The sequence below is a fragment of the Henckelia pumila genome, chromosome 4, assembly GCF_033568475.1.
Source record: "Henckelia pumila isolate YLH828 chromosome 4, ASM3356847v2, whole genome shotgun sequence".
Lineage (NCBI taxonomy): Eukaryota > Viridiplantae > Streptophyta > Magnoliopsida > Lamiales > Gesneriaceae > Henckelia > Henckelia pumila.
The window spans coordinates 61,647,839-61,669,140 of record NC_133123.1 but is presented as its reverse complement, the minus strand read 5'-3'; the positions used below and the strand labels follow the sequence as shown (position 1 = coordinate 61,669,140).

Genomic DNA, 21,302 nt, shown 5'->3' with positions numbered 1-21,302 from the left:
CACCTCTCTGTAACAAACGAGTCATAGATAATACTGAAATCAAAGGAATTCTAGATCGAGAACACTTACCAAAGAATTTCCACTCGTCTGCCATTTCAGGTCTGAACCTGACAACCTTCAGAAAACAATCAACTGTTGCCCTGTACTTTGTCAAAGCATCTATACCGACAATACAATCAAAATCTGACAACCCAAGCACTATACAGTCGAATTCTAACAAATTCCCCTCAAAACAAAGTTCACAGTTCCTGACTAGTCTGACAGAAACAATTCCTCCACCCAAAGATGAAGTAACAGCTACTACTGTAGGCAACAATTCAGTTGGCAAAGCATGCAATAACACAAATTTCTCAGAGATAAAGGAATGGGAAGCACCTGTATCTATCAAAACATGAACAGAATAACCGAAAATCGAACAGTTACCTGCTATAACATCGTCAGGTGCTGCCTGAGCCTGATCCTCTGTCAAAGCAAAGACTCGTGCCTGCTGTCTCGGAGGCTGGTTTGCACTAGAGTTACCTCCCTGTCTGTTCTGCTGCTGAGGCTGGAAAGAGTGCACTGCAGAAGACTGCCTCTCGGGTTGAGCTGCAGGTCGAGATGAACTTCCACTCTGAGCTCTATCTCTGTTACGCTGAGGGCACACCTTAGAGAAGTGTCCCGGTTGCTGACAAATGTTACAATTACCGAAGACTCCCACACAATGATCCGGTGAGTGTCTTCCCCCACACTTGCTGCAGTACATGGCTGAAGATCTAGAACTCTGTCCTGAACCGAATTGCTTCGAACCACTGGAACTAGAAGAACTGTTCCCCTGCCTCTTTAACTATTTACCTCTTGCTTTGTACTGATCTTTTCTGTTTCCCCCACTGTTTCCACCTTCATACCTTTGCTGCTGGTTCTGATGCTGCGGTGGCTAATTCTGATACTGAGATGGTGGGTTCTGATACTGCCTCTGTTGCTGAGGTGCTACCTGGTTACCTCTTTGCCTCCACAAGACTGCTTCTGCTCCCTTTGCGTAATTCATGGCATCCGCAAAGTTGTTAGGCCTATTGGTGTTTACCAACGTGAAGACGTCGGGGTTCAAACCATTGATGAACTGATCCGCCTTAGCTTCTTCATCTCCGGCAATTAGCGGTGAAAAACGCAACAGACTATCGAACTTAGCTACGTACTATTCAATGTTCAGATTCCCTTGCCTCAGATTGGCAAACTCTGCTCCCTTATCTTTGCGATATGAGATAGGGAAAAACCGCTTATAAAACTCAGATTTAAAAAGAGTCCAAGTAACTTCCGTACCTCTACTCTCCATTGATTTCTTTGTCATGATCCACCAGCTCTTAGCAACCCCACGTAGCTGATGAATGACTAAACTGATTCTGCGATCATCTGTGTAATCAATGGAATCGAACAGCTAATCAATATCATCCAACCAACTCTCGCAGTCAACTGGATTTTCTGAACCCATCAATAACGGCGGATTGAATGACTGAAACCTCTTCAGCAAGGTTTCCATAGGCGTTGCTGAAGCATCCAACTGATCAACTTCAGTGATAGCTTGCTCAGTCGCAGGGATAACTGGCGGTGTGTTTCTGTTTATCCCTCGACGAGGACCCATCTGAATAACAAAGGTTAGGACACGAGATATCTCAATCGCTAAAATCAGTGCTGTGAGACCTCGTTTCTAATCATCTAATAACAGACAACAAGTGATATGTAAACAAGAACCCAAATTATTTTATTTTTTTTTAAAGGAGGCTCGCGCGCCCGCGCTGACTTCAGCATGCCCGCGCCTACTCCCCGCCTAAGGAAGCGCGCTCGCGCTCATACCTCGCTAAGAGGCCGTGCGCCCGTGCCAACAACCGCGCGCCCGCGCCGTCCCCTCGCCCAGAATTGTTAAGGCAATGAAATAAACTCAATCAGAACCTAACACTTGCATTAAGAGTATTTGACATGCCAATAACAATACAAGAAAGGTTTAGGGAAGAGAAACATTCAATTCAATAGTACCTACATCGTTTCTTGCTTACAAAACAAATACGAGAAGTTCGAATGACTAAACATGTTCGCAAAACATAACTAGGTTGACATTCTGATTCGACTTCTAAACGAGTCTCACTTCTATCTCTTGCTCTGGACGTTAACCAGGTCTATGCTGACTTGATCATGCCCTTCCTGTTGCCAAGTATACATACAAAACAAAGCAACAGCCGGATAACCGGTGAGAATGATAATCCCAGTAAAAGCAACATATCAAGTAATACAACAATAAACATGCTTCCAAGAAAACAACAAAATCAATAACAACGTAATGAAATGCATGTCTTTAAACCGGGATATCAAATCTGATAACAAAGTATTGCTGCTGTGCTTTTGGGATCCCGAAGATGAGATAACGTGACGACTCACCGACTCTCCCAATCAAGGTGGTGCCATGTATCCCACTCCTCTAGACTTTGAGCAACTATAATGAGTATGCTAGCACTAGGCGCAACAACTACGTCCTAGGCCACTCGAATATAGCTCCCAAACGTCTAACAAGAGGCTGTTCTGCCCATCGAAACAATAGTTCTGGCTCAATATGAATGCATATGGAAACAAAAAGGAACTTAGCCATATAATTCATTCAAATAATCAACAAAATACAGGTTCCATAAACTAGAACCAGTATCAATGCAATATGTGATTTTAAGGGAAACTCGAGAACCAACTGTCCCGAGTATGCTATCCCGCTACAATGACTGCTTTTACCTTTCAATGTCGTAGATCCAACTCCGGACAAGCTATAACAAAAGATTGTATCAACAACAATACAACCTAAACAACAAACAATGGTTCAAGGAAATCTCTTTACCGTTCTTCGTCCAAATCTCGACGAACAATGATGCTAACACAGGGCTCGACAAACTCCAACGAATCTGTATGAATACAAGAGTTGATCAACAACCACGATCACTCACAAGCCAAGGCTTCAATCAATACAAAAATGATTCGAAAACCCAAAACTCAAACCGACGGCATAACGGCTATAAACTGAACAAATCGGAAATGCAGACAGCAGTTCAATGCTGATATAACTTCATATCAATGCCCAAAACAACAATAACAAAGAAAACCCATCAATCTCAAAATCCACATTTTCGAAAATGGCTTCCAAAATCATAACAAATCCGATCGTCGCTCTAATTCAAAACCGACAGATAATAAACGATCAGAACTCTGAAGAGAACAACATACTCGAATCTAGAACGATTCTAACAACATCCAAAAACTAGAATGCATCTGATCGTAGAAAAACTTACGATATAACGGAGCTCTCGCTGCAGTGATCGCTAAACTGCCTTCAGAAATAAATTCCAACGGCCGGATCGAGCTCGGACTGAAATCCCAAAGCTTGGAAAAGCTTGGAGGCATTATAATGGAGGGAGACGGCTTGGAGGAGATGGAGAAGACCTTGTCAACAAAACTCTAAGAGTAGATAATATATAAAATCCACAATTTGTGTTTTAGTCCCTGAAAAATCCAATTTTTGCAAAATAGACCCTGATCAAAATCGAGTCGGCTCGTGAACTCTGTAATCTCCGATTAACTCAAATAAAATTATTTAAGATAAAAACGGGGCGTTACAAGTGCCCTTAAAACCGCTTAGAATACCGGATACCGGTCGATAACAGAAACAATTATATCTCAAGTAGATCATGCTTTATAAATTTAAATCACAAAACCATGTAATTCAATAATTTCAATAATAAAGCATGCTCGCATGGAATTAAGTACACAGTTAAAATAATTCAAACACATGCGAGGAGCCAATAAACGCAGACTCAATCTACCCGCTCACTCTAGTTCAACCAAGAATCTTATCTCTCTGATACCACTTAATGTGAGACCTCTTTTCTAATCAACTAATATCAGAGAACAAGCGATACGTAAACAAGAAACCAATAATATATATATATATATATATATATATATATATATATATAATATATATATAATATATATATATTTGTAAAAGGAGGCTCGCAGCGCTGACATCAGCGCGCCCGCGCTTATGCTGCGTAAAACTAACGCGCCCGCGCTCTAAGTAAGAGCGCCCGCGCCCATACCTCGCAAGGAGGCCGCGCGCCCCCGCCGTCCCCTTGCCCAGAGAAGTGAAGGCACTGAAATAAACTCAATCAAAACTTGAACACTTGCATTAAGAGTATTTGACATGCCAAAACAATACAAGAAAGGTTTATGGAAGAGAAACATTCAATACGGTAGTACCTACATCGATTCTTGCTTACAAAACAATAACGAGAAGTTCGAATGACTAAACATGTTCGCAAAACATAACTAGGTTGACATGCTGATTCAACTTCTAAACGAGTCTCACTTCTATCTATTGCTCTGGACGCTAACCAGGTCTATGCTGACTTGATCCTGCCCTTCCTGTTGCCAAGTACACATACAAAACAAAGCAACAGCCGGATAACCGGTGAGAATGATAATCCCAGTAAAAGCAACATATCAAGTAATACAACAATAACCATGCTTTAAAGACAACAACACAATCAATAACAACGTAATGAAATACATGTCTTTAAACCGGGATATCAAATCTGATAAACAAAGGATTGCTGCTGTGCTTTTGGGATCCCGAGGATGAGATCACGTGATGACTCACCGACTCTCCCAATCGAGGTGGTGCCACGTATACCACTCCTCTAGACTTTGAGCAACTATAATGAGTATGCTAGCACTAGGCGCAACGACTACGTCCTAGGCCACTCGACTATAGCTCCCAAACGTCTAACAAAAGGGCTGTTCTGCCCATCAAAACAATAGTGCTGGCTCAATATGAATGCATATGGGAAAAAAGGAACTTAGCCATATAATTCATTCAAATAATAAACAAAATACATGTTCCATAAACTAGAACCAGTATCGATGCAATATGTGATTTTAAGGGAAACTCGAGAACCAACTGTCCCGAGTATGCTATCCCGATACGATGACTGCTTTTTCCTTTCAATGTCGTAGATCCAACTCCGGACAAGCTACAACAAAAGATTGTATCAACAACTATACAATCTAAACAACAAACAACGGTTCAAGAAAATCTCTTTACCGTTCTCCGTCCAACTCTCGACGAACAATGCTGCTAACATAGGGCTCGACAAACTCCAACAAATCTGTACGAATACATGAGTTGATCAACAACCACGATCACTCACAAGACAAGGCTTCAATCAATACAAAAACGATTCGAAAACCCAAAACTCAAACCGACGACATAACGACTATAAACTGAACAAACCGGAAACGCAGACAGCAGTTCAATACTGATATAACCTCATATCAATGCCCAAAACAACAATAACAAGGCAAACCTATCAATCTCAAAATCCAAGTTTTCGAAAATGGCTTCCAAAAATCATAACAAATCCGAACGTCGCTCTAATTCAAAACCGACAGATAATAAACGATCAGAACTCTGTTTAGAACAACATACTCGAATCTAAAACGATTCTAACAACATCCAAAAACTAGAATGTATCCGATCGTAGAAAAACTTAAGATAAAACGGAGCTCTCACTACAGTGATCACTAGTCTGCCTTCATAAATAATTTCTAACGGACGGATCGATCGGAAACCGAGATTGGAAGATCTTGAAAGGCGTTTCCCCAAGCTTCAATGGTGCTTCTTGCTTTGGGGAGGAAGAGGAGACTTTGTCAAACAAATTCTAAGAGCAAATAATATATAAAATCCACAATTTTCATTTTAGTCCTTGAAAAATCCAATTTTTGCAAAAAGAACCCTGATCAAAATCAAGTCGGCTCGTGAACTCTGTAATCTCCGATTAATTCAAATAAACTCATTTAAGATAAAAACGGGGCGTTACAAAAATGGAGATGGTATTTCGGGGCCTTTTTCCTGTATGTCGCGCTGGGACCCATCGAAGCGGCCCCCGTCACCCAGATCGCACGTTCACATCGTATGATTCAGTCTATTGCATCTTTTCTATCCACGGATTGGACTGAAAGAATCAGAAATAGGACGGCGTGAAATCGAAAGAACAAGAAGTACGAGTAAGAAAAAAAGAAATTAATGAAAAAAGGGGTGCAACACGAGGACTTCCCAAGGGGTCACCCATCCCAGTACTACTCTCGCCCAAGCACGCTTCACTTCGGAGTTCTGATGGGATCCGGTGCATTAGTGCTGGTTTGATCGCACCCAACAATGAATGAATTTTTTATTGTTTTGTCTCTCGAATTGCGGATCGGAGGAACAGGAGCTGCAGTTTCAAACAAACATGACTTTCGATCTGCTGAGAGTTACGGGAGCCTCAGCTTGCTCACGCGAATGTCTTCTCGATACCTACAGCGCGTATCTCGGTCTAAGAGACGGAGAAGCTCAAATTCAAACCCATAGATTGTCTTTGGGGGCATTTTTTCCGTAGGGCGCGCTGGGACCCACCAAAGTGGCCCGCGTCACCCAGATCGCACGTTCACATCCTGTGATTCAGTCTATTACATCTTTTTTATCCATGGATTGGACTGAAAGAGTCGGAAATAGGACGGAGAGGAATCGGAAGAACAAGATGTACGAGTAAGAAAAAAAGAAACTAATAAAAAAAGGGTGCAACACGAGTATTTCCCAGGGGGTCACCCATCGTTGTACTGCTCTTGCCCAAGCATGCATAACTTCGGAGTTCTGATGGGATCCGGTGCATTAGTGCTGGTATGATCGCACCCAACAGTGAATGAATTCTTTATTGTTTTTCTCTCGAATTGCGGATCGGAGGAACATGAGCTGCAGTTTCAAACGGACTTAACTTTCGATCGGCTAAGAGTTACGGAAGCTTCAGCCAGCTCACGCGAAACTCATCTCGATAACTACAGCAAGTATCTCGGTCTAAGAGACGGAGACACTCAAATTACAACCCGGAGATGGTCTTTTTGAGCGTTTTTCCCGTAGGGCGCGCTGGGACCCACCGAAGCGGCCCGCGTCACCCAGATCGCACGTTTACGTCGTGTGATTAAGTCTATTTCATATTTTCTATCAGCCGATTAGACTGAAAGAGTCGAAAATAAGACGACGAGTAATCGGAAAAACAAGAAGTACGAGTAAGAAAAAAAGAAATTAATGAAAAAAAGATGCAACGCGAGAACTTCCCAGGGGATCACCCATCCTAGTACTGCTTTCGCCCAAGCACGCTTAACTTCGGAGTTCTTATGGAAACCGGTGCATTAGTGCTAGTATGATCGTACCCAATAGTGAATGAATTCTTTATTGTTTTGTCTCTCGAATTGCGGATCGTAGGAACAGGAGCTACAGTTTCAAACGGACATAACTTTCGATCTGCTGATAGTTACGGGAGCTTCAGTCTACTCATGCGAAGCACTTCTCGATACCTACAGCGCGTATCTCTGTCTAAGAGACGAAGAAGCTCAAATTCAAACCCGTAGATGGTCTTTGGGGGCATTTTTCCCGTAGGGCGTGCTGGGACCCACCAAAGTGGCCCACGTCACCCAGATCGCATGTTCACGTCGTGTGATTCAGTCTATTGCATCTTTTCTATCCTCGGATTGGACTGAAAGAGTGAAATAGGACGGAGAGTCATCGGAAGAACAAGATGTACGAGTAAGAAAAAAAGAAACTAATAAAAAAAGGGGTGTAACACGAGGACTTCCCAGGGGGTCACCCATCCTAGTACTGCTCTTGCCCAAGCACGTATAACTTCAGAGTTCTGATGGGATCCGGTGCATTAGTGCTGGTATGATCGCACCCAACAGTGAATGAATTCTTTATTTTTTTGTTTCTCGAATTGCGGATCGGAGGAACAGGAGCTGCAGTTTCAAACGGACATAACTTTCGATCGGGTGAGAGTTACTGGAGCTTCAGCCTGCTCACGCGAATCACCACTCGATACCTATAGTGCGTATATCGGTTAAAGAGACGGAGACGCTCAAATTCCAAGATGAAGATGGTCTTTTGGGGCATTTTTCCCGTATGTTGGGTTTGGACCCACCGAAGCGGCCCGCGTCACCCAGATCGCACGTTCACATCGTATGATTCAGTCTATTGCATCTTTTCTATCCGCGGATTGGACCGAAAGAGTCGGAAAGAGGACGGCGTGGAATCGAAAGAACAAGAAGTACGAGTAAGAAAAAAAGAAATTAATGAAAAAAAGGGGTGCAACACGAAGACTTCCTAGGGGGTCACTCATCCTAGTACTGCTCTCGCCCAAGCACGCTTAACTTCGGAGTTATGATGGGATCCGGTATATTAGTGCTGGTATGATCGCACCCAACAGTGAATGAATTCTTTATTATTTTGTCTCTCGAATTGCGGATCGGGGGAAAAGGAGCTGCAGTTTTAAACTGACATATCTTTCGATCGACTAAGAGTTACGGGAGCTTCAGCCTGCTCACACGAAGCTCCTCTCGATACCTACAGAAAGTATCTCGGTCTAAGAGACGGAGACGCTCAAATTACAACCCGAAGATGGTCTTTCATGGAATTTTTCCCGTAGGGCACGCTGGGACCCACCGAAGCGGCCCGCATCACCCAGATCACACGTTCACATTAAGTCTATTGCATCTTTTCTATCCACGGATTGGACTGAAAGAGTCGGAAATAGGACGGCGAGGAATCGGAAAAATAAGAAGTACCAGTAAGAAAAAAAGAAATTAATGAAAAAGGGGTGCAACACGAGGACTTCAAAGGAGGTCACCCATCCTAGTACTGCTCACGCCCAAGCACGCTTAACTTCGGAGTTCTGATGGGATCCGATGCATTAGTGCTGGTATGATCGCACCCAACATTGATTGAATTCTTTATTGTTTTGTCTCTTGAATTGCGGATCGGAGGAAGAGAAGCTGCAGTTTCAAATGGACATGACTTTCGATCTGCTGAGAGTTACGGGAGCTTCAGCCTGCTCACACAAAGCTGTTCTCGATACCTACAGTGCGTATCTCGATCTAAGAGACGGAGAAGTTAAATTCAAACCTGGAGATGGTCTTTGGGGGCATTTTTCCAGTACGGCGCGCTGGGACCCACTGAAGTGGCCTGCGTCACCCAGATCGTACGTTCACATCGTGTGATTCAGTCTATTGCATCTTTTCTATCCGCGGATTGGAATGAAAGAGTCAAAAATAGGAAGGAGAGGAATCGAAAGAACAAGATGTACGAGTAAGAAAAAAAGAAACTAATAAAAAAAGGGGTGCAACACGAGGACTTCTCAGGGGGTCACCCATCCTAGTATTGCTCTTGCCCAAGCACGCATAACTTCGGAGTTCTGATGGGATCCGGTGCATTAGTTCTGGTATGATCGCACCCAACAGTGAATTAATTCTTTATTTTTTTGTCTCTCGAATTGCGGATCAGAGGAACAGGAGCTGCAGTTTCAAACGGACATAACTTTCTATCGGCTAAGAGTTACTGGAGCTTCAGCCTGCTCATGCGAAGCTCCACTTGATACCTATAGTGCGTATATCGGTTAAAGAGATGAAGACGCTCAAATTCTAAAATGGAGATGGTCTTTCGGGGCATTTTTCCCGTATGTCATGCTGGGACCCACCGAAGCAGCCCGCGTCACCCAATCGCACGTTCACATCATATGATTCAGTCTATTGCATATTTTCTATCCGCGGATTGGACTGAAAGAGTCAGAAATAGGACGGCGGGGAATCGAAAAAACACGAAGTGCGAGTAAGTAAAAAAGAAATTAATGAAAAATGGGGTGCAACACGAGGACTTCCCAAGGGGTCCCTATCCCAGTATTGCTCTCGCCCAAGCACGCTTAACTTCGGAATTCTGATGAGATCCGGTGCATTAGTGCTGGTATGATCGCAACCAACAGTGAATGAATTCTTTATTGTTTTGTCTCTCGAATTGCGGATCGTAGGAACAGGAGCTGCAGTTTCAAACGAACATAACTTTCGATCGGCTAAGAGTTACGGGAGCTTCAGCCTTCTCCCGCGAAGCTCCTCTCGATACCTACAGCAAGTATCTCAGTCTTAGAGACGGAGACGCTCAAATTACAACCCGGAGATGGTCTTTTGTGGCGTTTTTCTTGTAGGGCGTGCTGGGACCCACCGAAGCGGCCCGCGTCACCTAGATCGCACGTTCACGTCGTGTGATTAAGTCTATTGCATCTTTTCTATCCCCGGATTGGACTGAAAGAGTCGGAAATAGGACGGCGAGGAATCGGAAAAACAAGAAGTACGAGTAAGAAAAAAAAAATTAATAAAAAAGGGGTGCATCACGAGGACTTCCCAGGAGGTTAACCATCCTAGTACTGCTCTTGCCCAAGCACGCTTAACTTCGGAGTTCTGATGGGATCCAGTACATTAGTGCTGGTATGATAGCACCCAACAGTGAATGAATTCTTTATTGTTTTGTCTCTCGAATTGCGGATCGGAGGAACAGGAGTTGCAGTTTCAAACGGACATAACTTTTGATCGGCTGAGAGTTACTGGAGCTTCAGCTTGCTCACGCGAAGCTCCACTCGATACCTATAGTGCGTATCTCGGTTAAAGAGACGGAGTTGCTCAAATTCCAAAATGGAGATGGTCTTCTAGGGCATTTTTCCCGTATGTCGTGCTGGGTCCCACCGAACCGGCCCGCGTCACCCAGATCGTGCGTTCACATCGTATGATTCAGTCTATTGCATCTTTTCTATCCGCGGATTGGACTGAAAGAGTCGGAAATAGGACGGCGAGGAATCGAAAGAACAAGAAGTACGAGTAAGAAAAAAAGAAATTAATGAAAAAATGGGTGCAACACGAGGACTTCCTAAGGGGTCACCTATCCTAGTACTGCTCTCGCCCAAGCACGCTTAACTTCGGAGTTCTGATGGGATCCGATGCATTAGTGCTGGTATGATCGCACCCAATAGTGAATGAATTCTTTATTGTTTTCTCTCGAATTGCGGATCGGAGGAACAGGAGCTGCAGTTTCAAACAGACATAACTTTCGACCGGCTAAGAGTTACGGGAGCTTCATCCTGCTCACGTGAATCTCCTCTCGATACCTACAGCAAGTATCTTTGTTTAAGAGACGGAGACGCTCAAATTACAACCCGGAGATGGTCTTTCGGGGTGTTTTTCACGTAGGGCGCGCTGGGACCCACCGAAGCGGCCCGCGTCACAAAGATCGCACGTTCACGTCATGTTATTAAGTCTATTGCATCTTTTCTATCAGCGGATTGGACTGAAAGAGTCGGAAATAGGAATGCGAGGAATCGGAAAAACAAGAAGTATGAGTAAGAAAAAAAGAAATTAATGAAAAAAGGGGTGCAACACGAGGACTTCCCAGGGGGTCACCCATTCTAGTACTGCTCTCGCCCAAGCATCTTTGCTTCGGAGTTCTGATGGGATCCGGTGCATTAGTGCTGTTATGATCGCACCCAACAGTGAATGAATTCTTTATTGTTTTGTCTATCGAATTACGGATCGGAGGAACAGGAGCTGCAGTTTCAAACGGACATATCTTTCGATCTGCTGATAGTTACGGGAGCTTCAGCCTTCTCACGCGAAGCTCTTCTCGATACCTACAACGCGTATCTCGGTCTAAGAGACGGAGAAGCTCAAATTCAAACTCGGAGATGGTCTTTGGGGGCATTTTTCCCGTAGGGCGCGCTGGGACCCACCGAAGTGGCCCAAGTCACCCAGATCGCACGTTCACGTCATGTGATTCAGTCTATTGCATCTTTTCTATCCGCGGATTGGACTGAAAGAGTCAGAAATAGGACGGAGAGGAATCAGAAGAACAAGATGTACGAGTAAGAAAAAAAGAAACTAATAAAAAAAGGGGTGCAACACGAGGACTTCCCAAAGGGTCACCCATCCTAGTACTGCTCTTGCCCAAGCACGCATAACTTCGGAGTTCTGATGGGATCCGGTGCATTAGTGCTGGTATGATCGCACCCAACAGTGAATGAATTCTTTATTTTTTTGTCTCTCAAATTGCGGATCGGAGGAACAGGAGCTGCAGTTTCAAACGGACATAACTTTCGATCGGTTGAGAGTTACTGGAACTTCAGCCTACTTACGCGAAGCTCCACTGGATACCTATAGTGCGTATCTCGGTTAAAGAGACGGAGAAGCTCAAATTCCAAAACTGAAATGGTCTTTCGGGGCATTTTTCCCGTATGTCACGCTGGGACCCACCGAAGCGGCCCGCGTCACCCAGATCGCACGTTCACATCGTATGATTCAGTCTATTGCATCTTTTCTATCCGCGGATTGGACTGAAAGAGTCGGAAATAGGACGGCGAGGAATCGAAAGAACAAGAAGTACGAGTAAGAAAAAAAGAAATTAATGGAAAATGGGGTGCAACACGAGGACTTCCCAGTTCTGATCATACCCAATAGTGAATGAATTCTTTATTATTTTGTTTCTCGAATTGCGGATCGGAGAAACACGAGCTGCAGTTTCAAACGGACATAACTTTCGATCGGCTAAGAGTTACGGGAGCTTCAGCCTGCTCACGCGAAGCTCCTCTCGATACCTACAGCAAGTATCTAGGTCTAAGAGACGGAGACGCTCATATTACAACCCGAAGATGGTCTTTTGGGGCGTTTTTCTCGTAGGGCACGCTGGGACCCACCGAAGCGGCCCGCGTCACCCAGATCGCACGTTCACATCGTGTGATTAAGTCTATTGCATCTTTTCTATCCACAGATTGGACTGAAAGAGTGGGAAATGGGACGGCGAGGAATCGGAAAAACAAAAGTACGAGTAAGAAAAAAATAAATTAATGAAAAAAGGGTGCAACACGAGGACTTCCCAGGGGGTCACCCATCTTATTACTACTCTCGCCCAAGCACACTTAAGTTCGGAGTTCTGATGGTATCCGGTGCATTAGTACTGGTATGATCGCACCCAACACTGAATGAATTATTTATTGTTTTGTCTCTCGAATTGCGGATCGGAGGAACAGGAGCTGCAGTTTCAAACGGACATAACTTTCGATCTGCTGAGAGTTACGGGAGCTTCAGCCTGCTCACGCGAAGCTCTTCTCGATACCTACAGCGCGTATCTCGGTTTAAGAGATGGAGAAGCTCAAATTCAAACTCGGAGATTGTCTTTAGGGGCATTTTTCCCGTAGGGCGCGCTAGGACCCACCGAAGTGGCTCGCGTCACCCAGTTCGCACGTTCACGTCGTGTGATTCAGCCTATTGCATCTTTTCTATCCGCGGATTGGACTAAAAAAGTCGGAAATAGGACGGAGAGGAATCGGAAGAACAAGATTTACGAGTAAGAAAAAAAGAAACTAATAAAAAAGGGGTGCAACACGAGGACTTCCCAGAGGGTCACCCATCCTAGTATTGCTCTTGCCCAAGCACGCATAACTTTGGAGTTCTTATGGGATCCGGTGCATTAGTGCTGGTATGATCGCACCCAGCAGTGAATGAATTCTCTATTTTTTTGTCTCTCGAATTGCGGATCAGAGGAACTGGAGCTGCAGTTTCAAATGGACATAACTTTCGATAGGCTGAGAGTTACTGGAGCTTCAGCCTGCTCACACGAAGCTACACTCGATACCTATAGTGCGTGTCTCGGCTAAAGAGACAGAGACGCTCAAATTCCAAAATGGAGATGGTCTTTCGGGGCATTTTTCTCGTATGTCGCGTTGGGACCCACTGAAGCGGCCCGCGTCACCTAGATCGCACATTCACATCGTATGATTCAGTCTATTGTATCTTTTCTATCCGCGAATTGGACTGAAAGATTCGCAAATAGGACGGCGAGGAATCGAAAGAACAAGAAGTACGAGTAAGAAAAAAAGAAATTAATAAAAAAAAGGGTGCAACACGAAAACTTCCCAGGAGGTCACCCATCCTAGTACTGCTGGGTTCCGGTGCATTAGTGCTAGTATGATCGCACCCAACAGTGAATGAATTCTTTATTGTTTTGTCTCTCGAATTGTGGATTGGAGGAACAGGAGCTGCAGTTTCAAATGGACATAACTTTCGATCGGCTAAGAGTTACGGGAGCTTCAGCCTGCTCACGCGAAGCTCCTCTCGATACCTACAGCAAGCATCTCGGTCTAAGAGACGGAGATGCTCAAATTACAACCCGGAGATGGTCTTTAGGAGGGTTTTTCCCGTAAGGCGCGCTGGGACCCACTGAAGCGGCCTGCGTCACCCAGATCGCACATTCACGTCGTGTGATTAAGTCTATTGCATCTTTTCTATCCGCGGATCGGACTGAAAGAGTCGGAAATAGGACGGCGAGGAATCGGAAAAACAAGAAGTACGAGTAAGAAAAAAAGAAATTAATGAAAAAGGGATGACACGAGGACTTCCCAGGTGGTCACCCATCCTAGTACTGCTCTCGCCCAACCACGCTTAACTTCGGAGTCCTAATGGGATCCGGTGCATTAGTGCTAGTATGATCGCACCCAACAGTGAATGAATTTTTATTGTTTTGTCTCTCGAATTGCGGATCGGAAGAACATGAGCTGCAGTTTCAAACGGACATAACTTTCGATCTGCTGAGAGTTACGGGAGCTTCAGCCTTCTCACGCGAAGCTCCTCTCGATACCTACAGCGCGCATCTCATTTAAGAGATGGAGACTCTCAAATTCCAACCCGAAGATGGTCTTTCGGGGCATTTTTCCCATAGGGCACACTGGGATCCACCGAAGCGGCCCACATCACCCAGATCGCACGTTCAAGTCCTGTGATTCAGTCTATTGCATATTTTCTATCCGCGGATTGGACTGAATGAGTCGGAAATAGGACAGCGAGGAATCGGAAGAACAAGAAGGAAGACTAAAAAAAATAATTTAATGAAAAAGGGCTGCAACACGAGGACTTCCAAAGGGGTCACCCATCCTAGTATTGCTCTCGCCCAAGCCCGCTTAACTTCGAAATTCTGATGGGATCCGGTGCATTAGTGCTGGTATGATCACACCCAACAGTGAATGAATTCTTTATTGTATTGTCTCTCGAATTGCGGATCGGAGAAACAGGCGCTGCACTTTCAAACAGACATAACTTTCGATTGGCTGAGAGTTACAGGAGCTTCAGCATGCTCACGCGAAGCTCCTCTCGATACCTACCACGCGCATCTCGGTCTAAGAGACAGAGACGCTCAAATTGCAACCCGAAGATGGTCTTTCGAAGCGTTTTTCCCGTAGGGCATGCTGGGACCCACCGAAGTGACCTGCGTCATCCAGATTGCACGTTCACATTGTATGATTCAGTCTATTGCATCTTTTCTATCCGCGGATTGGACTGAAAGAGTCGGAAATAGGACGATAAGAAATTGGAAGAACAAGAAATATGAGTAAGAAAAAAAAAATTAATGAAGAGGGGGTGCAACACAAGGACTTCCCAAGGGGTCACTCATCCTAGTACTGCTCTCACCCAAGCACGCTTATCTTAGGAGTTCTAATGGGATCCGGTTTATTAGTGCTGGTATGATCTCACGCAAAAGTGAGTGAATTCTTTATTTTTTTGTCTCTCGAATTGCGGATCGGAGGAACGAGAGCTGCAGTTTCAAACGGACATAACTTTCAATAGACTGAGAGTTACAGGAGCTTCAGCCTGCTCACGCGAAGCTCCTATCGATACCTACATCGCGTATCTTGGTCCAAGAGACAGAGACTCTCAAATTCCAACCCGAAGATGGTCTTTCGGGTCTTTTTTCTCGTAGGGCGCACCGGGACCCACCGAAGCAGCCCACGTCACCCAGATCGCATGTTCACGTAGTGTGATTCAGTGTATTGCATCTTTTCTATCCGCGGATTGTATTGAAAGAGTCGGAAAAAGGTCGGAGAGGAATCGGAAGAACAAGAAGTACGAGTAAGAAAAAAAGGAATTAATGAAAAAAGGGTGCAACACGAGGACTTCTCAGGGGGTCACCCATCCTAGTACTACTCTCGCCCAAGCACGCTTAACTGCGGAGTTCTGATGAGATCCGGTGCATTAGTGCTGGTATGATAGCACCCAAAAGTGAATGAATTCTTTATTGTTTTGTCTCTCAAATTGCGGATCGGAGGAACAGGCGCTGCACTTTCAAACGGACATAACTTTCGATTGGCTGAGAGTTACGGGAGCTTCAGCCTACTCACGCGAAACTCCTCTCTATACCTACAGCGCACATCTCGGTCTAAGAGACGGAGACGCTCAAATTCCAACCCGAAGATGGACTTTTGGGGAGTTTTTTCCCTAGGACGCGCTGGGACCAACCGATCGCACGTTCACGTCGTGTGATTCAGTGTATTGCATCTTTTCTATCCGCGGATTGGATTGAAAGAGCCAGAAATAGGACAACGAGGAATCGGAAAAACAAGATGTACGAGTAAGAAAAAAAGAAATTAATGAAAAAGGGGTACAACACGAGGACTTCACAGGGGGTCACCCATCCTAGTACTGCTCTCGCCTAAGAACATTTAACTGCGGAGTTCTGATGGGATCTGGTGCATTAGTGCTGGTATGATAGCACCCAAAAGTGAATGAATTCTTTATTATTTTGTCTCTCGAATTGCGGATCGAAGGAACAGACGCTGCACTTTCAAACGAACATAATTTTCAATCGGCTGAGAGTTACGGGAGCTTCAACATGCTCATGCGAAGCTCCTCTCTATACCTACAACGTGCATCTCGGTCTAAGAGATGGAGACACTCAAATTCCAACCCAAAGATGGTCTTTCGGGGAGTTTTTCCCTTAGGGCGCGCTGAGACCCACCAAAGCGGCCCGCGTCACCTTGATCGCACGTTCACGTCGTGTGTTTAAGTCTATTGCATCTTTTCTATCCGCGGATTGGACTCAAAGAGTCGGAAATAGGACGGCAAGGAATCGGAAGAACAAGAAGTACGAGTAAGAAAAAAAAATTAATGAAAAAGGGGTGCAACACAAGGACTTCCCAGGGGGTCACCCATCCTAGTACATCTCTCGCTCAAGAACGCTTAACAAAGGAGTTCTGATGGGATCTGGTGCATTAGTGCTGGTATGATAGCACCCAAAAGTGAATGAATTCTTTATTGTTTTGTCTCTCGAATTGCAGATTGGAGGAACAAGCGCTAGACTTTCAAACGAACATAACTTTCAATCGGCTGAGAGTTACGGGAGCTTCAGCCTGATCATGCGAAGCTCCCCTCTATACCGAAAGCGCGCATATCGGTCTAAGAGACGGAGAAACTCAAATTCCAACCCGGAGATGGTCTTTTGCGGCGTTTTTCTCGTAGGGGGTGCTGGGACCCACCGAAGCGGCCCGCGTCACCCAGATCGCACATTCACGTCGTGTGATTTAGTGTATTGCATCTTTTCTATCCGCGGATTGGACTAAAAGAGTCGGAAATAGGACGACGAGGAATCGGAAGAACAAGAAGTACGAGTAAGAAAAAAAGAAATTAATGAAAAAGAGGTGCAACACGAGGACTTCCCAGGGGGTCACCCATCCTAGTACTGCTCTCGCCCAAGCACGCTTAGCTGCGGAGTTTTGATGGGATCTGGTGTATAAAAGCTGGTATGATAGCACCCAACAGTGAATAAATTCTTTATTGTTTTGTCTCTCGAATTGGGGATCGGAGGAACAGGCGTTGCACTTTCAAACGTACATAATTTTCAATCGGCTGAGAGTTACAGGAGCTTTCATCCTCCTCACGCGAAGCTCCTCTCTATACCTACAGCGCGCATCTCGGTCTAAGAGGCGGAGACGCTCAAATTCCAACATGGAGATGGTCTTTTGGGGCATTTTTCCCGTAGGGCGCGCTGGGACCCACCAAAGAGGCCCGCCTCACCCAGATCGCACGTTCACATCGTGTGTTTCAGTCTATTGCATCTTTTCTATCCGCGGATTGGACTCAAAGAGTCGGAAATAGGACGGCGAGGAATCGAAATAACAAGAAGTACAAGTAAAAAAAAAATTAATGAAAAATGGGTGCAACACAAGGACTTCCCAGGGGGTCACCCATCCTAGTACTGCTCTCCCCAAAGCACGCTTAAATTCGTAGTTTAGGGATCCGGTGCATTAGTGCTGGTATGATCGCACCCAACAGTGAATGAATTCTTTATTGTTTTGTCTCTCGAATTGCGGATCGGAGGGAGAGGAGCTGCAGTTTCAAACGGACATAACTTTCGATCGGCTAAGAGTTACGGGAGTTTCAGCCTGCTCACGCGAAACTCATCTCGATACCTACAGCAATTATATCGGTCTAAGACAAGGAGACGCTCAAATTCAAACCCGGAGATGGACTTTCGGGGAATTTTTCCCGTAGGGCGTGCTGGGACCCACCAAAGCGGCCCGCGTCACCATGATCGCATGTTCACGTTGTGTGTTTTAGTCTATTGCATCTTTTCTATCCGTGGATTGGACTCAAAGAGTCGGAAATAGGACGGCGAGAAATCGAAAGAACAAGAAGTACGAGTAAGAAAAAAAAAATTAATAAAAAAGGGTTGCAACACGAGGACTTCCCAGGGAGTCACCCATCCTAGTACTGCTCTCGCTCAAGCACGCTTAACTTCGGAGTTCTGATGGGATCAGGTGCATTAGTGCTGGTATGATCGCACCAAACAGTGAATGAATTCTTCATTGTTTTGTCTCTCGAATTGCGGATCGGAGGAACAGGCGCTTCACTTTCAAACAGACATAAATTTTGATCAGCTGAGAGTTATGGGAGCTTCATCCTGCTCACGCGAAGCTTCTCTCGATACCTACATAGCGCATCTCGGTCTAAGAGACGAAGACGCTCAAATTCCAACCCGAAGATGGTCTTTTGGGGCATTTTTCCCGTAGGGTGTGCTGGGACCCACTGAAGCGGCCCGCGTCACCCAGATCACACGTTCACATCGTGTGATTCAGTTTATTGCATCTTTTCTATCTGCGGATTGGACTAAAAGAGTCAGAAATAGGACGGCAAGGAATCGGAAGAACAATAAGTACGATTAAAAAAAAAGAAATTAATGAAAAAGGGATGCAACACGAGGACATCCCAGGGGGTCACACATCCTAGTACTGTTCTCGCCCAAGCACGCTTAACTTCGGAGTTCAGATGGGATCCGGTGCAGTAGTGCTGGTATGATCGCACCGATCAGTGAACGAATTCTTTATTGTTTTGTCTCTCGAATTACGGATCGGAGGAACAGGCATTGCACTTTCAAACAGATATAACTTTCGATCGGCTGAGAGTTACGGGAGCTTCAGCCTGCTCACTAGAAGCCTCTCTCGATACCTACAGCGTGCATCTAGGTCTACGAGATGGAGACGCTCAATTTTTAATCCGAATATGGTCTTTCGGGGCATTTTTCCCATAAGGCGCACTGGGACCCACAAAAACGACCCGCGTCACTCAGATCGCACGTTCACGTCGTGTGATTCTAGAAGAAATCGGCATGTGAAAGAGTCGGAAATAAGACGGCGAGAAATCGGATGAACAAGAAGTACGAGTAAGAAAAAAAGAAATTAATGAAATAGGGGTGCAACACGAAGACTTCCCAGGGGGTCACCCATCTTAGTACTTCTTTCGCACAAGCATTAGTGCTGGTATGATCGCATCCGGTGCATTAGTGCTGGTATGATCGCATCCAACAGTGAATTAATTCTTTATTGTATTGTCTCTCGAATTGCGGATCGGAGGAACAGGAACTGCACTTTAAAACGGACATAACTTTTGATCGGCTGAGAGTTACGGGAGCTTCAGCCTGCTCACGCGAAGCTCCTCTCGATACCTACAATGCGCATCTCGGTCAAATAGATGAAGACGCTCAAATTCCAACCCTAAGATGGTCTTTCGGGTTGTTTTTCCCGTAGGGCACTCTAGGACCCGTCGAAGCGACCCGTGTCACCCAAATCGCATGTTCACGTCGTGTGATTCAGTTTATTGCATCTTTTCTATCCGGGGGTTGGACTGAAAGAGTCGGAAATAGGACAGCGAGGAATCGGAAGAACAAAAAGTACGAGTAAGAAAAAAATAAATTAATGAAAAATGGGTGCAACACGAGGACTTCCCAAGGGGTCACCCATCCTAGTACTGCTCTCGCCCAAGCACTCTTAACTTTAAATTTCTGATAAGATCCGGTACATTAGTGTTGGTATGATCGCACCCAATAGTGAATGAATTCTTTATTGTTTTTTCTCTCAAATTGCGGATCGGAGGCACAGGCGCTGCACTTTCAAACGGACATAAATTTCGATCGGATGAGAGTTACGGGAGCTTCAGCCTGCTCACGCGAAGCCTCTCTTGATACCTACAGCGCGCATCTTGGTCTACGAGATGGAGATGCTCAAATTCCAACCAGGAGATGGTCTTTCGGGGCGTTTTTCCCGTAGGGCACTGGGACCCACCGAAGCGGCCCGCGTTACCCAGATCGCACGTTCACGTCGTGTGTTTCAGTCTATTGCATATTTTTTATCCGCGAATTGGACTCATAAAGTTGGAAATAGGATGACGAGGAATCGAAATAACAAGAAGTACGAGTAAGAAAATAAGAAATTAATGAGAAAGAGGTGCAACACAAGGACATCCCAAGGGGTCACCCATCCTAGTACTACTCTCGCCCAAGCACGCTTTACTCCGGAGTTCTGATGGGATCTCATGCATTAGTGCTGGTATGATCCGCCCAACAATGAATGAATTCTTTATTGTTTTGTTTCTCGAATTGCGGATCGGAGGAACAGGCGCTGCACTTTCAAACGGGCATAACTTTCGATCGGCTGAGAGTTACAGGAGCTTCAGCCTGCTCACGCGAAGCCTCTCTCGATACCTACAGCGCGCATCTTGATCTACAAGATGGAGACGCTCAAATTCCAACCCGGAGATGGTCTTTTGGGGCGTTTTTCCCATAGACACGCTAGGACCCACCAAAGCGTCCCGCATCACCAAGATCGCACGTTCACGCCATGTGTTTCAGTCTTTTGCATCTTTTCTATCCGCGGATTGTACTCAAAGAGTCGGAATTAGGACGGCGAGGAAACGAAAGATCAAGAAGCGAGTAAGAAAAAAATAAATTAATGAAAAATGGGTGCAACACGAGGACTTCCCAGGGGGTCAACCATCCTAGTACTGCTCTCGCCCAAGCACGCTTAACTTCGGAGTTCAGATGGGATCTAGTGCATTAGTGTTGGTATGATAGCACCCAACAGTGAATGAATTCTTTATTGTTTTGTTTCTTGAATTGCGGATCGGAGGAACATGCGTTGCACTTTCAAACGGACATAACTTTCGATCGGCTGAGAGTTACGGGAGCTTCAGCCTGCTCACGCGAAGCTCCTCTCTATACCTACCACGTGCATCTCGGTCTAAGAGACGGAGATGCTCAAATTCCAACTCGGAGATCGTCTTTCGGGCCATTTTTCCCG

General features: G+C 45.2%; 21 non-coding genes and 6 pseudogenes across 21 annotated transcripts; all 27 read right to left on the bottom strand.

Annotated features, from left to right (window-relative positions):
• Positions 1-6,100: 6,100 nt before the first annotated feature.
• On the bottom strand, positions 6,101-6,219 carry LOC140870517 (5S ribosomal RNA). Its single transcript, XR_012147475.1, has one exon. It is a non-coding gene; the product is annotated as a 5S ribosomal RNA (ribosomal RNA).
• Positions 6,220-6,619: 400 nt separating this feature from the next.
• Positions 6,620-6,738, bottom strand: LOC140868805 (5S ribosomal RNA). Its single transcript, XR_012146206.1, has one exon. It is a non-coding gene; the product is annotated as a 5S ribosomal RNA (ribosomal RNA).
• A 399-nt stretch (positions 6,739-7,137) lies between these two features.
• On the bottom strand, positions 7,138-7,256 carry LOC140869544 (5S ribosomal RNA; annotated as a pseudogene).
• A 399-nt stretch (positions 7,257-7,655) lies between these two features.
• On the bottom strand, positions 7,656-7,774 carry LOC140868429 (5S ribosomal RNA). Its single transcript, XR_012145848.1, has one exon. It is a non-coding gene; the product is annotated as a 5S ribosomal RNA (ribosomal RNA).
• A 402-nt stretch (positions 7,775-8,176) lies between these two features.
• On the bottom strand, positions 8,177-8,295 carry LOC140868795 (5S ribosomal RNA). Its single transcript, XR_012146196.1, has one exon. It is a non-coding gene; the product is annotated as a 5S ribosomal RNA (ribosomal RNA).
• A 392-nt stretch (positions 8,296-8,687) lies between these two features.
• Positions 8,688-8,806, bottom strand: LOC140869856 (5S ribosomal RNA). The gene has a single exon (XR_012146847.1). It is a non-coding gene; the product is annotated as a 5S ribosomal RNA (ribosomal RNA).
• Positions 8,807-9,206: 400 nt separating this feature from the next.
• Positions 9,207-9,325, bottom strand: LOC140868485 (5S ribosomal RNA). The gene has a single exon (XR_012145900.1). It is a non-coding gene; the product is annotated as a 5S ribosomal RNA (ribosomal RNA).
• A 400-nt stretch (positions 9,326-9,725) lies between these two features.
• LOC140869206 (5S ribosomal RNA) lies at positions 9,726-9,843 on the bottom strand. Its single transcript, XR_012146592.1, has one exon. It is a non-coding gene; the product is annotated as a 5S ribosomal RNA (ribosomal RNA).
• Positions 9,844-10,242: 399 nt separating this feature from the next.
• Positions 10,243-10,361, bottom strand: LOC140868676 (5S ribosomal RNA). The gene has a single exon (XR_012146082.1). It is a non-coding gene; the product is annotated as a 5S ribosomal RNA (ribosomal RNA).
• Positions 10,362-10,762: 401 nt separating this feature from the next.
• Positions 10,763-10,881, bottom strand: LOC140870508 (5S ribosomal RNA). Its single transcript, XR_012147466.1, has one exon. It is a non-coding gene; the product is annotated as a 5S ribosomal RNA (ribosomal RNA).
• Positions 10,882-11,280: 399 nt separating this feature from the next.
• Positions 11,281-11,398, bottom strand: LOC140868825 (5S ribosomal RNA). Its single transcript, XR_012146226.1, has one exon. It is a non-coding gene; the product is annotated as a 5S ribosomal RNA (ribosomal RNA).
• A 401-nt stretch (positions 11,399-11,799) lies between these two features.
• On the bottom strand, positions 11,800-11,918 carry LOC140870393 (5S ribosomal RNA). The gene has a single exon (XR_012147357.1). It is a non-coding gene; the product is annotated as a 5S ribosomal RNA (ribosomal RNA).
• An 839-nt stretch (positions 11,919-12,757) lies between these two features.
• Positions 12,758-12,876, bottom strand: LOC140868782 (5S ribosomal RNA). The gene has a single exon (XR_012146183.1). It is a non-coding gene; the product is annotated as a 5S ribosomal RNA (ribosomal RNA).
• Positions 12,877-13,276: 400 nt separating this feature from the next.
• Positions 13,277-13,395, bottom strand: LOC140868656 (5S ribosomal RNA). The gene has a single exon (XR_012146063.1). It is a non-coding gene; the product is annotated as a 5S ribosomal RNA (ribosomal RNA).
• An 884-nt stretch (positions 13,396-14,279) lies between these two features.
• Positions 14,280-14,398, bottom strand: LOC140869176 (5S ribosomal RNA). The gene has a single exon (XR_012146564.1). It is a non-coding gene; the product is annotated as a 5S ribosomal RNA (ribosomal RNA).
• A 396-nt stretch (positions 14,399-14,794) lies between these two features.
• On the bottom strand, positions 14,795-14,913 carry LOC140869121 (5S ribosomal RNA). The gene has a single exon (XR_012146511.1). It is a non-coding gene; the product is annotated as a 5S ribosomal RNA (ribosomal RNA).
• Positions 14,914-15,312: 399 nt separating this feature from the next.
• On the bottom strand, positions 15,313-15,431 carry LOC140869626 (5S ribosomal RNA; annotated as a pseudogene).
• Positions 15,432-15,831: 400 nt separating this feature from the next.
• LOC140868624 (5S ribosomal RNA) lies at positions 15,832-15,950 on the bottom strand. Its single transcript, XR_012146031.1, has one exon. It is a non-coding gene; the product is annotated as a 5S ribosomal RNA (ribosomal RNA).
• Positions 15,951-16,330: 380 nt separating this feature from the next.
• On the bottom strand, positions 16,331-16,449 carry LOC140869262 (5S ribosomal RNA). The gene has a single exon (XR_012146645.1). It is a non-coding gene; the product is annotated as a 5S ribosomal RNA (ribosomal RNA).
• A 398-nt stretch (positions 16,450-16,847) lies between these two features.
• On the bottom strand, positions 16,848-16,966 carry LOC140869488 (5S ribosomal RNA; annotated as a pseudogene).
• A 400-nt stretch (positions 16,967-17,366) lies between these two features.
• On the bottom strand, positions 17,367-17,485 carry LOC140869036 (5S ribosomal RNA). The gene has a single exon (XR_012146428.1). It is a non-coding gene; the product is annotated as a 5S ribosomal RNA (ribosomal RNA).
• A 397-nt stretch (positions 17,486-17,882) lies between these two features.
• Positions 17,883-17,998, bottom strand: LOC140869788 (5S ribosomal RNA; annotated as a pseudogene).
• A 399-nt stretch (positions 17,999-18,397) lies between these two features.
• LOC140868586 (5S ribosomal RNA) lies at positions 18,398-18,516 on the bottom strand. The gene has a single exon (XR_012145996.1). It is a non-coding gene; the product is annotated as a 5S ribosomal RNA (ribosomal RNA).
• Positions 18,517-18,915: 399 nt separating this feature from the next.
• Positions 18,916-19,034, bottom strand: LOC140868820 (5S ribosomal RNA). The gene has a single exon (XR_012146221.1). It is a non-coding gene; the product is annotated as a 5S ribosomal RNA (ribosomal RNA).
• Positions 19,035-19,930: 896 nt separating this feature from the next.
• LOC140869414 (5S ribosomal RNA) lies at positions 19,931-20,049 on the bottom strand (annotated as a pseudogene).
• Positions 20,050-20,447: 398 nt separating this feature from the next.
• On the bottom strand, positions 20,448-20,567 carry LOC140869694 (5S ribosomal RNA; annotated as a pseudogene).
• A 395-nt stretch (positions 20,568-20,962) lies between these two features.
• On the bottom strand, positions 20,963-21,081 carry LOC140868544 (5S ribosomal RNA). Its single transcript, XR_012145957.1, has one exon. It is a non-coding gene; the product is annotated as a 5S ribosomal RNA (ribosomal RNA).
• Between the last annotated feature and the right edge of the window lie 221 nt (positions 21,082-21,302).